This window comes from Onychomys torridus, chromosome X, assembly GCF_903995425.1.
Source record: "Onychomys torridus chromosome X, mOncTor1.1, whole genome shotgun sequence".
Classification (NCBI taxonomy): domain Eukaryota; kingdom Metazoa; phylum Chordata; class Mammalia; order Rodentia; family Cricetidae; genus Onychomys; species Onychomys torridus.
The window spans coordinates 22,418,230-22,430,532 of NC_050466.1; positions in this window are offsets into that span (position 1 = coordinate 22,418,230).

Here is a 12,303-nt window from a genome sequence, read left to right on the forward strand (position 1 = left end):
TGTATACATAGATGGTCACCATAGGTCACATTTTTCTCCTTTGGAGGGGAGGAAATCAGCATATTCACTACAGTAGGTCTTGAATTTATGGGACAACAAGATTAGAAGCTGTTTTCAGAAGATCCTTTACTGGCTTGCATAGGCTTTTCCTGAAAGATAACTTAGGGGTTTTCATGTAAGAAATTTATGTGTAAGTGCATTTATAATTAGTTTATTTTACTGGCTCTCTCTTATTAATTTTCTCTCTATCCCAGAGCAGGCCCTTTCCTCCTTTTCAGGTCCTTTACTTCTTCACTTGTAAAAAGATGTTCATGATTCCCAGTCCAAAACTGCAAAACTACCACCAGAAAAAAACTGAAAGAGCTTTTAGATACAATACATAATAAGAATAGTTGATTTGCATTTCCCTGGCAGCTAAAGACATCAAACATTTCTTTAAGAGTTTCTAAGACACTTGAGTTTCCTCTATTGACAATTCTTTTAGATCTTTACCCCATTTCAACTGGGTTATTTGTGGGTTATTTTTTATATCTAGTTTCTTGAGTTCTTCAGATATTTTGGATATTAGTCTTGTATCAGATGTAGAGTTGGTAAAAAAAATGTTTCCCATTCTGTTGGGGTGCCACTTTATCCTAATAATGTTGTCTTTTGCCTTATGGAACCTTTTCAACTTCACATGGTCCCATTTATTAATTGTTTATCTATGGGCCTGTACTAATGGTGTTCTGCTCAGGAAGTGTTCTCCTGCCCAATTCTGCAACTTTCAGAATGGCTAAGATCAATAACATATGTGGCAGATCATGCTGGCAAGGATGTGAAGGAAGGGGAACACTCCTCCATTACTTGAGAGAGTACAAATTTGTATAACCACTATGGAAATCTGTGGTATTTCCTCAGAAAGATGGGAATTGATTTACTTCCAGATAGAGCTATACCACTCGTGGGCATATACCCAAAGGACACTCCCTGCTACTACAAGGACACTTGCTTAACCATGTTCATTACTGCTCCGTTTATAATAGCCTGAAATTAGAAACAACCTAGATGTTCCTCAACAGAAAAATGGATAGAGAAAATGAGATACATTTACACAATGAAGGATTACACAGCTGTTCAAAAAAGATTATGTGAAATTTTCAGGTAAATATACAGAACTAGAAAAAAATCACCCTGAATGAGGTAACCCAGACCCAGAAAGTCAAACATGGTATTTATTCACTTATATGTGGATATTAGCTGTGAAGGCAATGATAACCACCAAACTATAATCCATAGACTCAGAGAGGTTTGTTACAGAGGAAGAGACTGGATCTCCCTGAGAAGGGGGAAGTAGAATAGATTTCATTAGTGAATTTGGGGCAAAGGAGACTGGAACATAAGGATAAAGTAAGGAGGGTGGGAGACTATGGGTAGAGACAGCTAGAATTGAGGGACATATCAGGGGTAGTATCAAACCTATCACAGTGGAAACTTCCTAAACTATATTAAGGTGATCCCAATGAAATGTCCAAAGAATGGGGGCAATGAGTCAAAACTGGCCATCTCTTCTCACCAAACAAAGCTTCCAATACTGGAAGTGAGTTATATCCAGTTGATTTGTTGGCCAAAAAGGTCCCATGGAAATCCCCAAATAATCCAGGTTCTTGCCAAGACAAGTTTGCCCTCTACAAATTGACAGGAAGACCCTGAAGACAATACCCACAACAACTCATTGAACATGGAGAGGGCAAGTTGTTGGCTACATAGTACTTTCACCCCCTATGTTCTATTGTCTTTGGTATGGGAAGATACTCTGAAGTCTACTAAAAGATAAACATAAACACTAACTCGACCACAAACATTTGATCCACAATCTGTCCTGTGTGTAAAATATGCTAGGGTGATGACGGCATAAAGCCTGGGAGAGTAACCAACAAATGTCTGATTTGATTTAAGGGCCACAACATGAGATGGCACCCATACTTGACACTTCTTGGGTGACCAAGTACCAGAGACTAGGTAGCCCAGAGACCTGGGGTAAAATCAATACTACAGAAGTAGTGATAAAATGACTCCTAATGACATTCTGCTCTACTCATAGTTCAGTGCCTTATTCAGCCATCATCATAGAAGCTTCCTTCTGAAGCAGATGGGGATGACTACAGAGATCCACAGCAAGACATCTCAGAGAGAGAGAGAGAGAGAGAGAGAGAGAGAGAGAGAGAGAGAGAGAGAGAGAGAGAAACAGAGACAGAGACAGAGACAGAGACAGAGAGACAGTCAGATATACAGACAGAGACACAGAGAGAAAGACACACAGAGATGGAGACCAACCTTGGAACACTAAGCTCTAAATGGGATGTTTCCATCAAATTCTTCCCCTCAGAGCTCAGGGAAAACTGTGAAAGAGGAGGCTGAAGGAGTATAACAGCCAGAGAGGATGAAGGACAGCAGGAGAACACGGCCCTCTGCATCACTGAGCAATGCGAACTCACAGAAACTGAGGCAGCAAGCATGGGACTTACACCAGATCCTCTGCATATATATTATAGCTTTCAGTTTTGTATTTCTATAAGACTCCTGAATATGTGAATGAAATGGATCTCTGATTCTTTGACTTCTCTTCGGACTCTCTTTCTTCTGTTGAGTTGCCTTGTCCAAAGTGTGATAGCTTTTGCTTTATCTTACTATTTTTTTAAATCTAGTAATGTTTCATTATTTCTTTGAAGCCTGTTCTTTTCTAATGTGAGACAGAAACGGAATGGATCCAGATGGGAGTGGATGTGGAGAGGAATTGTGATGAATAGAGGGAGGAGAAACTGAAATCAGGATATATTGTAGGAGAAAAGAATCTGTTTTGAATAAAAGGGGAGAGAAAGAACAATTGGTCTCATCTTAGGAGCCAACTTTGTTGTAATGATACTTTCTGACTGGTTTGGGTTGTTAAACAGAATTCTGAGGCCTTGTCTTTCCTCCGTAGAAAAGATGCCATGATTGTTAAGTATTGTCCACAAAATGTGTGAAAACAGGATGTGGCAGCTAGGATGAAAACTATTTTTTGGGACTTTCCATTTTTTACCAGAAATCTCTCAATTAACCTTCCATCTACATGATAAAGTACAACCATGACTGAGTACTCTGTTATTGAAAGATAGTGCCAACAGTTGAGTGATACATTCTACCTCTCTCATTAAAAATGATGCAATAACATACTTCACATACTTTTCTGCTTAGTAAGGAAAAATTTCAGACAGTGTTGAAGGTGGTTTAATAAGAAGTAAGTAAAATCCCTATTCATGTGCCTGATGTCACCAAAATACTTACTTCAAGTCAGGAGAGTAAATATACTAAAATGTAGCTAAGTTTCCTAAGTAACAGAATTGGGGGAATATTCTCATTACCTCCTTCTTTTAGCAATGATGATGGTATCAATTAGCTTTCATCATCTAGTGGTAGTTGAGTCCAGACCCTAAATGCAGCAGCATAGTTTTCTGTATAATTATAATTGGGGTTAGTGCAGGAAATTTGGTTCCTAATGTACAAGAGTTAGATTGAAAACTGCATGCCACAGAGACTATAGAGTAGAAAGATTTAAAGTAAGACATCACAATGTCAAACAATTTCCCTTTGAAAGCCTAACAGTTGAGGAAAGTTAACACTGCAGTTAGTTTAAATGTCAGTTCTATGTCTAAGTGTTTCTTTAAAAAATATGTCAGGATAAAAGTGATTTATGATGCCCCACAAAACGGTTCAAGCCTGTATTCCACCAGATCTAGATGAAGCTAAAGACAGGTGCCTAGAAATAAGAAGATCAATAAGTATTTGTAGATGACAGGCAATCTTAACAGCCAAGATATCAAAGGCTGAAAGAAAAAATGAAGTTATTAAGAAGAATCCAAAAGTCAGTTCCATGTGGAGCAAGAACAAAAACTTTGGAATGAAGTTGGAGGGCTGCAAGGACCTGAAGATAATGACAGCATCCTAAACTATTTATTTGCCCAGTGAAAACACAAAGAGAGAAATACTTAAACGTGGCTCTGAGTATTTGAGTTAGGGAGAAACTAAAATTAGAGAATGATCAAGTGATAACTGGTGACCAAGTTCATCTAAGTTATAAGGTCTCCATGGACAAATCACTTCAATCAAGAAGGGTCTGTTTAGGGATTTCTCTCCTTTCTCCTCACTGCTTTATAAAAGTCAAGTTAGTCTTTTACACACCTGAACATTGAAAAAAAAAAACAATGTTGTTTTATCCATGATGAAATTCAAAATAATACTGAATCATTCAGTGTAAAGTCAATAGTTTTTGTTATTTTTATGGTGACAACAAAATAAAACTTTGATATGTTTTCACAAAAGTTCAAAATATCAAAACTATCTTTTATAAGGTTTTGTTAGCATATAAAAATACTAATTTTCCTTATTAAGTAATCCAGGAATATTTGTATTTAATTTAAATTATTTTCCTCTCATTCTTGCACTTTACCATTGAAGGGAAGAAAGAAATGACTGAGGGAAGGAGGGAGGGAGGAAAGGAAGGAGGGACAGAAGGAGGAAAGGAGGAAGGGAGAAAGAGCAGAGTAATGGGTTAACATAGTATCTCTCCATTGTTAGTCTTTTTGTTTGGAATCAATCTGGTTCATATACCTGGAAGCTGTGTCTTTGGAGTACAGCCCCTAGAGCTTAAGGAAACTTCAAAGGTTATAAACATGTTAACATTGCTTAGCAGTAATATGGGGAATCTTAAGCAATGAGAACACAGATCTCCTGCTCCTCTACGGAAAACAACCAAGTTTGCTTCTGAGATATGTGTCTGAAGCCAGGCAGGTCCAGGTTCTGGTTTTTAGAGCAATAATAACAAAGGATGTATTTATTTGTCCAGATTACTTTTTCTTCTATGTTATATGATTAAATGGCATTTGCTCTTGAAAATGCAAATCATAATTTCACTCCAGTGCCTACAGCACTCATTTTTTTCCTGTCTTATTACCTTATCCTAAAATATTAATTAATAATGTAAGGTTCAGAATCATCTAGACTTCAGTTTATGAACATGTATGAGTGACTATAAATTCTTCTCCATTTCTTCATCTTTTGCTTTGAATCTGGAACTTTTTCTGTACGTTATCCTCATTGTTGCCACCATCATAGCTAACCAGTTGCTCAAACATGAATTATGAGAATGTGTATTAACTTCAGCAACAATAAGAAAATACTACAGATTGGATGGTTTAAGCCATAAGAAATTTATTTTTCTCAGTTATAAAAAATCTGGACATCTGAGATTAAGCTGTCTTAAATATAGTATTTTTCTAAAAACAAAACAAAACAAAACAAAAGAACCAGCATGCTTAATGCTTCTTCTGTTTTATCTGTGTGTGATACATAGCACACGTGCGTGTGTGTACACTCAAGTGTATATGTTTGTGAACATGGGCACATGCATGATATATCCAGAGGACAATTTCAGGTATAGTCCTTACCTACTTTGGTTAAGACAGGAATTCTTGTTCACAACAGCATGTACCAGACTAAGTATCCTATAAGGTTGTGCGGATTCACTTGCCTCCATCTTCCCTCTTATAGTAAGAATATTAGAACTACAAGTGCAACCACACCTGGCTTCAGCTAGGCACTAGAGATGGAAACTCAGGTCCTCCTGCTAGTGAAACAAGCTCTTTATCCACTGACCTGTGTCCCCAGCCTTTGACTTTTTCTTTGAAGCACATCACACCTACTGTATTAGAACCTCAGAGTGTGACATCATTGAAACTTAATTATCTCTTTAAATAATTCAATCAAATCAAACTAGGAGTTAAAGTATCAGTGTATGAATTTTGACAGACAAAATGAAGTCCATAGCAGGATTATTAGTAAAATAATCCCAGAATATCATATGTCACCAAGACTGGTTCAGTATAGACACTTAAAAGTTTCTTGAACTGACCAGTGTAATTCCAGTTGTACCACAGGTACCTGGTTTATCATGATCATCTTTTGTCCAGATAAATAAATATAACTATTGCCTAACTTGTGTCTTTTCATCTATTCTCTTCTAATGTTCCTTTTATTTATAATTTTGTTTTTGAAGCTTTCACACATGTATACAATGGAATAGGATCGCACTTCACATGGTCTTCAATCAACCAGAGTAACCACCTCAAAACTGCATAGTAGTGTTCCTACCTCTTACGGCTTGATTGCCTTTCATACTTAGGATCCTACCTTCTCTTGGCTCCCCAACCTTCTCATACTCCAGGCCTATGTTTATTTTTCTTTCCCCTTCACACTGGCCTGGATTCAGTTTTCCAAAAGCATTTCCTTCCCTTTAAGCTTTTGCACAGACATTTCGCCACTCTTACTCCCTCAGGGGAGACTTTCTTGATCTTCATGACTAGAGCATTCCTCTTAATTATACATTTATATAACTACTTTTAAGACTCATCACAGTTGTAATTTTAATTTATTTATGAGATGATTTGATTATTGTCTGCTTTTCCCCCTAGACTTTAGCCCCTTCAAAGTATAGCTGGAAGGGTTGAATGAGATAATGAATGTAAAATACCTTATCCAGAGCATGGCCCTTAGTAAGTGCTAAATTGATTTTAGTTTTTATTCTTATTAGGGTGGAAGAATTTTCAGCCATTACTTATATTCCATTGGTTGAGTTGAGTTTTCAATCATAAGTACATCATTTTTTTAAAAAAATCTCTTTTGAAATGTTGCTATTGTCTATTATGGTGAACTCTTAATAAATGTTGCCTACTAGTATCATTATTATATAGTCTCAGACTCTCTTGAAGGGATTCCAACATTTTGACAACACAACATAACATTATTTTCCACAGACATGTCAAACCACATACGCAGCTATGTTTGAACACATTCGGGCCACAGGACACAAGTTGGACATGCCTGATAGTTTTCCTTTGCCATTTATTATTCCATGATCTTAGGCAATTCGCATGCCTTCTCCCATAATTAGATTGACTTTACCAAGTTGCTTCCAAATTTGGCTAAATGCAATGCTTTGGATAGAATAATGGTGGTAAATACTATTTCCCTTCATGTTCTATTCAGAATATTCATGCTTACCTGTTTTACAGTTCCAGGGAGCAAATGGCATCTTAGAAAAGGTATTTTATTCTCAAATTCAAGTTTTGCCTTTAGTATGAGGGGGGTGATTTCACAGTTGCTTTGAGAGTCAACACACTGCTCCCTCCTCAGTTGTCTCATAAACCAACTTGTCCTTCAGTGATGTCACTAAAAGGAGTGCCAACTTGAGCAGCTTTTTCAAACCCAATGCACCCACCTCCATTTCCAGCTTGCCTTTGTCTTTCCTATGCTTGGCAGCTGGGCCTTCAACACTAATCCAGATGGAGCTGCTTTACAACAAAAATATAGGAAACATCTAAATTTCAAAAACATCAATTAGGGAGTGATTATTCTCATTACTGGATTCTATCTTGACAAAAATGGTAAACCATGGGATTACTTTAAACAGTGATCTGCCCCTAATGAATTCAATGTTCTGTCTTACATCATTAACTGAAAGAAAGGATGTGAGGAAGAGGAAAGCCAGCTGAAAAGCAGGAGCAAAACCACTGAAGTTGCAGCTTTAGAAACCATGTCTTGGTAAAACAATTGTAAGTCGACAGTAAGCAACTTTGAAATGCTAAGTCTGCAGAGCAATAGGAAACAACTGACAAAGTCTTCACTGTGTACACCTTTGCAGAGTCTGCTTTGCTTCCCAGAGTCAAAGAATGCCAACAAACACCACAGTGACACTGGAAAGTCACCCGAACTTTGCTACTATTTAAGAACCTGACTGTCACCCCAAAAGGGCAGGAAAGATGAATGAATTTAGCCCCCAAAGAAGGGAAAGGTAGACTGTGGAGGCTATTACCACTCAGTTACAAACCCTGTTCTTTGGTTTCTTTGTTGTTGTTTTTAGACAGTATCTGATACCGGGAAATAGTTAAGACTGCAAATTTCTTGTATCTGAATCTTTATTCTTATACTTTGCTTAATGGCTTTGTGACCTGGGAAATTATTTAATTTTATGACTTCTGTTTCCTTATCAGTAAAGAAATAGCATATTTTGAAAGGTAGCAAGAATAAATCCTCACATACTACTTAGTTTTCTACCAGGCACAGAATAGGCACTTAACTGTCACCTCTATTATTGTTAAATGTTCTATGATCATTAACATGACATACTTGCTTCAGAATCATAGCTATAAGCAGTCCATATTAAATTCATTGTGTCTACATAAAGTATCCCTATTTCCAATAGTTGGTATTAGAAAGAGACATGGTTGCAATACAATATACTGCTTATGCAGAAAAAAAATGGTTTCTAAAAACAAGAGCATGTACTGTGAATCCTAATTAGGTTTAATAATAAAAACCCAGAGTCATATATTGGGGTAAATGTTGAAAGATCAGTAAAAGAGTCAGCCACTACAGAGACTTCTTCCCTTTACTGAATCCTCAGACCAAAGCTCTTATTTCCACTCTCCCTCATCACTTCCTCTCTCGGCCCAGCCATATCACTTCCTATTTCCTCATCCCTAGTGCTGGGATTAAAGGCATGTGTCCCCCAAGTACTGGGATCAAAGGCATGAGATTCGAAGTGTTGGGATTAAAGGTGTGTGCCACCACTGCCTGGCCTCTAGTTGCTAGCTCCATACTCTGATACCCAAGCAAGCACAAACAAAATATCACTACAAGAACAAAGTGAATGGCAGATTTTAGGAAGAGTATGTTAAGAAAGAGAGAGAGAGAGAGAGAGAGAGAGAGAGAGAGAGAGAGAGAGAGAGAGAGAACTATAAATTTCACTGACTCTTTTTCTACTTTGAGGATAAAAGAAAAAAAACCTTAGCTTTATTTAGAACAAATTATGTGGCCCCAGACTCTCAGAAACAACCATCTGCATCTTCTTAGTTGTGTGTAAAATTAAGTATCATTTCTCAGTATTTACATGGTGATTTTTTTGACACTTCCAATTCATACTATGAAGACAGACTACTGTGATTGTCAATTTGGCTCAATCATTGTCAAAATACAAATCCCTTTAATACAATAAATGATCTCCCTGCGGTTGTAGTATCATGAACCATCTTTTTAACTGAATTGATCATAATAAACCCAGTAAAGCAGATGAACATTTCACCCTGCCAGCCAGAAAAATTTTTTTAAAAGCTCGATCTCTCACATAGCCTGCAGTAGATAGAATGAAATCTGCTACCTAGGGAATCATGACTCTGAAATATAATTTTCCCACATAAAAGCCTGACCATGTTCTCCCAGCAGCCACCCAATATGAGTATCTACTCATTCATACTACTCTGCTCTGGCATATACTAAGAAAATTATAGTTTTCCTGCTTTTTTGAGGAGCATTCTGGGTAACAGACATTTTAATGTTAGCATGTGCTGTTATCTGTGAAAGTCAAACTGCTTACATGCTTCTTGGTATTTGAGTCTTGTTCTCTTTTCACAGTCCTAAGAACACCATAACATTTAAATGTGCCTTACTGCATTCATAGCTTATCATTTTCACGTTTTACACTCTTTTGGGAAGCAAGTCTAATTATAATTTCCTCCTTCCGTTTTAATTATGAAAACATAAAATTAGATTATAGAAGATAATGGAACAAATGCTGATGAACACAAAATCTGGCAAATATTTTTTCCTTAATGTTTACGTTACTATATATCATTTCTTACAGGACAGAAACAATCATTTATGCAAATTCTAGGTTTAGTCTTTATCCAAATGTTTATACATGTATTTTATATTCTTATGCCTTTAAAATTAGTTCTAGAAATATATATATATATATATTCAGTGATAGTAATTTATGTAATCCAGCAACTAACCTCATTTAGTTTGTAAGTACATTTTTTTACTTCCATTGCTGAGATAATTTTACTTAGTTACCCAGCATTCCATGATTCATCTAATTCTCTGTTAAGCAATTTCTAATTTCTCTCTGTGTTACACTAAGCATCATTCTACTAATCTTCTTATGTATATTTACAAGAGATTTTCTAGGCCATCTTAAATTGAACATGGACACCTTCAAATTTACCAAAGTTTTTATTCCATTTGTTTCTCAACCAAATAAAAAAATACATTTATGTTAGTATGTCCAACTGTTCCACCTTTTTGTGCACTATCTCTCATATCGCATATTTCTAGATATGTATTTTAATTATTAAATAAAATTTAACCAGCACTTGTGATACACACCTAAATCTAAGAAATAAATTGGCAGAGAAAAGAGGCTCATAATATCAAGACTTGTCCAGATAATATAGCAAGACTCTGTCTCAAAAAGTGTTGAATAAAATGAATATACCAACATTTATGTTTTACTTCACAAATTGATAGATATTTGGAGTTTTATCTCTTATGAATAGAGCTGTTACAATATCCAGAAATGTCATTATGGGACATTACAGCCTAGCAAGGATAGAAGCATGTTCATTTCTGCTACATAATTATTCCTTCTTGTTAGCATCTGTCTTTCAAGCCTATCCAGTTTCCAATACTGATATACTTTACTCAACGTTGCTCTTTTTAGAGAAGAATATGGTAAAGACTTCCAATGTATCATAAGTATATTACTTTGCCATTACCTACCCTTATACTTCTTAACCTGGGTGTTAACCTCCCTGTGGTTCAAATTTGTATGGTCCAGAAAGTCTTCACTGTACTTCAAGGATGAATGTGGTGCCTCTCAATTGTACATTTTTTCACCTCCTGCCTGAATCAAAGAAAAATACAATAATTAAGTAAAATTCTGTTTTCTACTCTACATGACGGACTGAACCTATGTCAGCACATATTTTTTCTATTACAGTTCCAAACTATAAGGAATGGTGACAATTCAAAGCCCAAAGATAATATGGAAAAAGTAAAGTTTATTTTAAAACAAAGCAACAAAAAGAAATGATTTCGTCTTTTCCAATATCTTATAATCACTATCTATGATGGTTTACCCTAATTACATTACATTTTTGTTTGAAAAATTAGTTACCAAATCAGAATTACAAAATTATTCTCCAAAAACTTTCAACTGGATAACATAATGAACTAGTATATTTAACATGAGTAGATGTAAATTGCTGTAATTAGACTTAAAAATTGAGCATGATACAGAAGATCTGGAATGATATCAGTGTACGTGAAAAGACCTCACTGCTTTCTTTGAATATAAGACTAGACACAAATCAATAATGATGCATGATCACCAAAATTAAAATGTATTTTTGGTTACACACTAACATTTCAATTACTACTGAACAAGGGTCTTGAAACAATGAAACATTGACTTCATATCAAGGTATTTCATTTCAAGAAGACCATATGAAAATATATTAAAACTATGTTCCAATGTAGTATGTGAGGACAAGGAAGATTGAAATGTTGTGTAAAAATTATGACAGTGGAAGGAACTAATGTTTTTACATACTAAAATGGAATACATAAAAATGTAAGTCTTAAAATAGTCAATTTTTAAGGTTTAGAAAACACACATGTATGTTTGTTTCACTTGGATCAGCTAGTGGGACCAAACTTTCAAGAACTTACTACACTGGAATTGAGAAAAGGTATTAGAGACCCTAGCTATCCACCTGTCAAGTCAATTAGGCATGTGATCCTCTAATAAGAGAACAATAAATCGGTCTCAATGGCAACAACAAAGTTTTTTTTTAGTTCAGGTTTTTGGTTCCTAAACTTTCCTGAACAATGAAATGACCTGGCTCCCATCTTTACATAATATAATTTAATTGATAATGAGATTCTATTTAAGGAACAAGAAGTTGTAAAACTCTGTATATAATTTGAATGTACTATTAAAATTAAAAACCATTGCTTTGTGGTAATATTTTCCCTAGTAGTAGTAGCATAACCATCTTTTTTTCTCATCTACTACTTACCAAGAATGTTAAGCAACTCACACTATCACAAAAGCTGTTTCATAGATAAAGTCTCCACTCCTAATAATAATGAACAGAAGTGAAATCACTTAGCTCACACTAAGATGACTTTCCCAGGGTCAAAACCTCAGCAAGTAATATTGGATTTAGCATATGAAATCAAGAACATTTAATTTGGTAGTACACTGTACATAACACTTTACTCACTATATCAAGGTACTGACAATTTCAGTAGCCAGTTATTGCAAACTTGCCTTGAAATCATATCTTAGCACATCAGTTGATATTTTAAATGCACCTGGGAAATGGTTATTTATTACAACCATGTAGCTAATACACATTCATCTTCTCCATTAATCTCAGGAATAAAGCT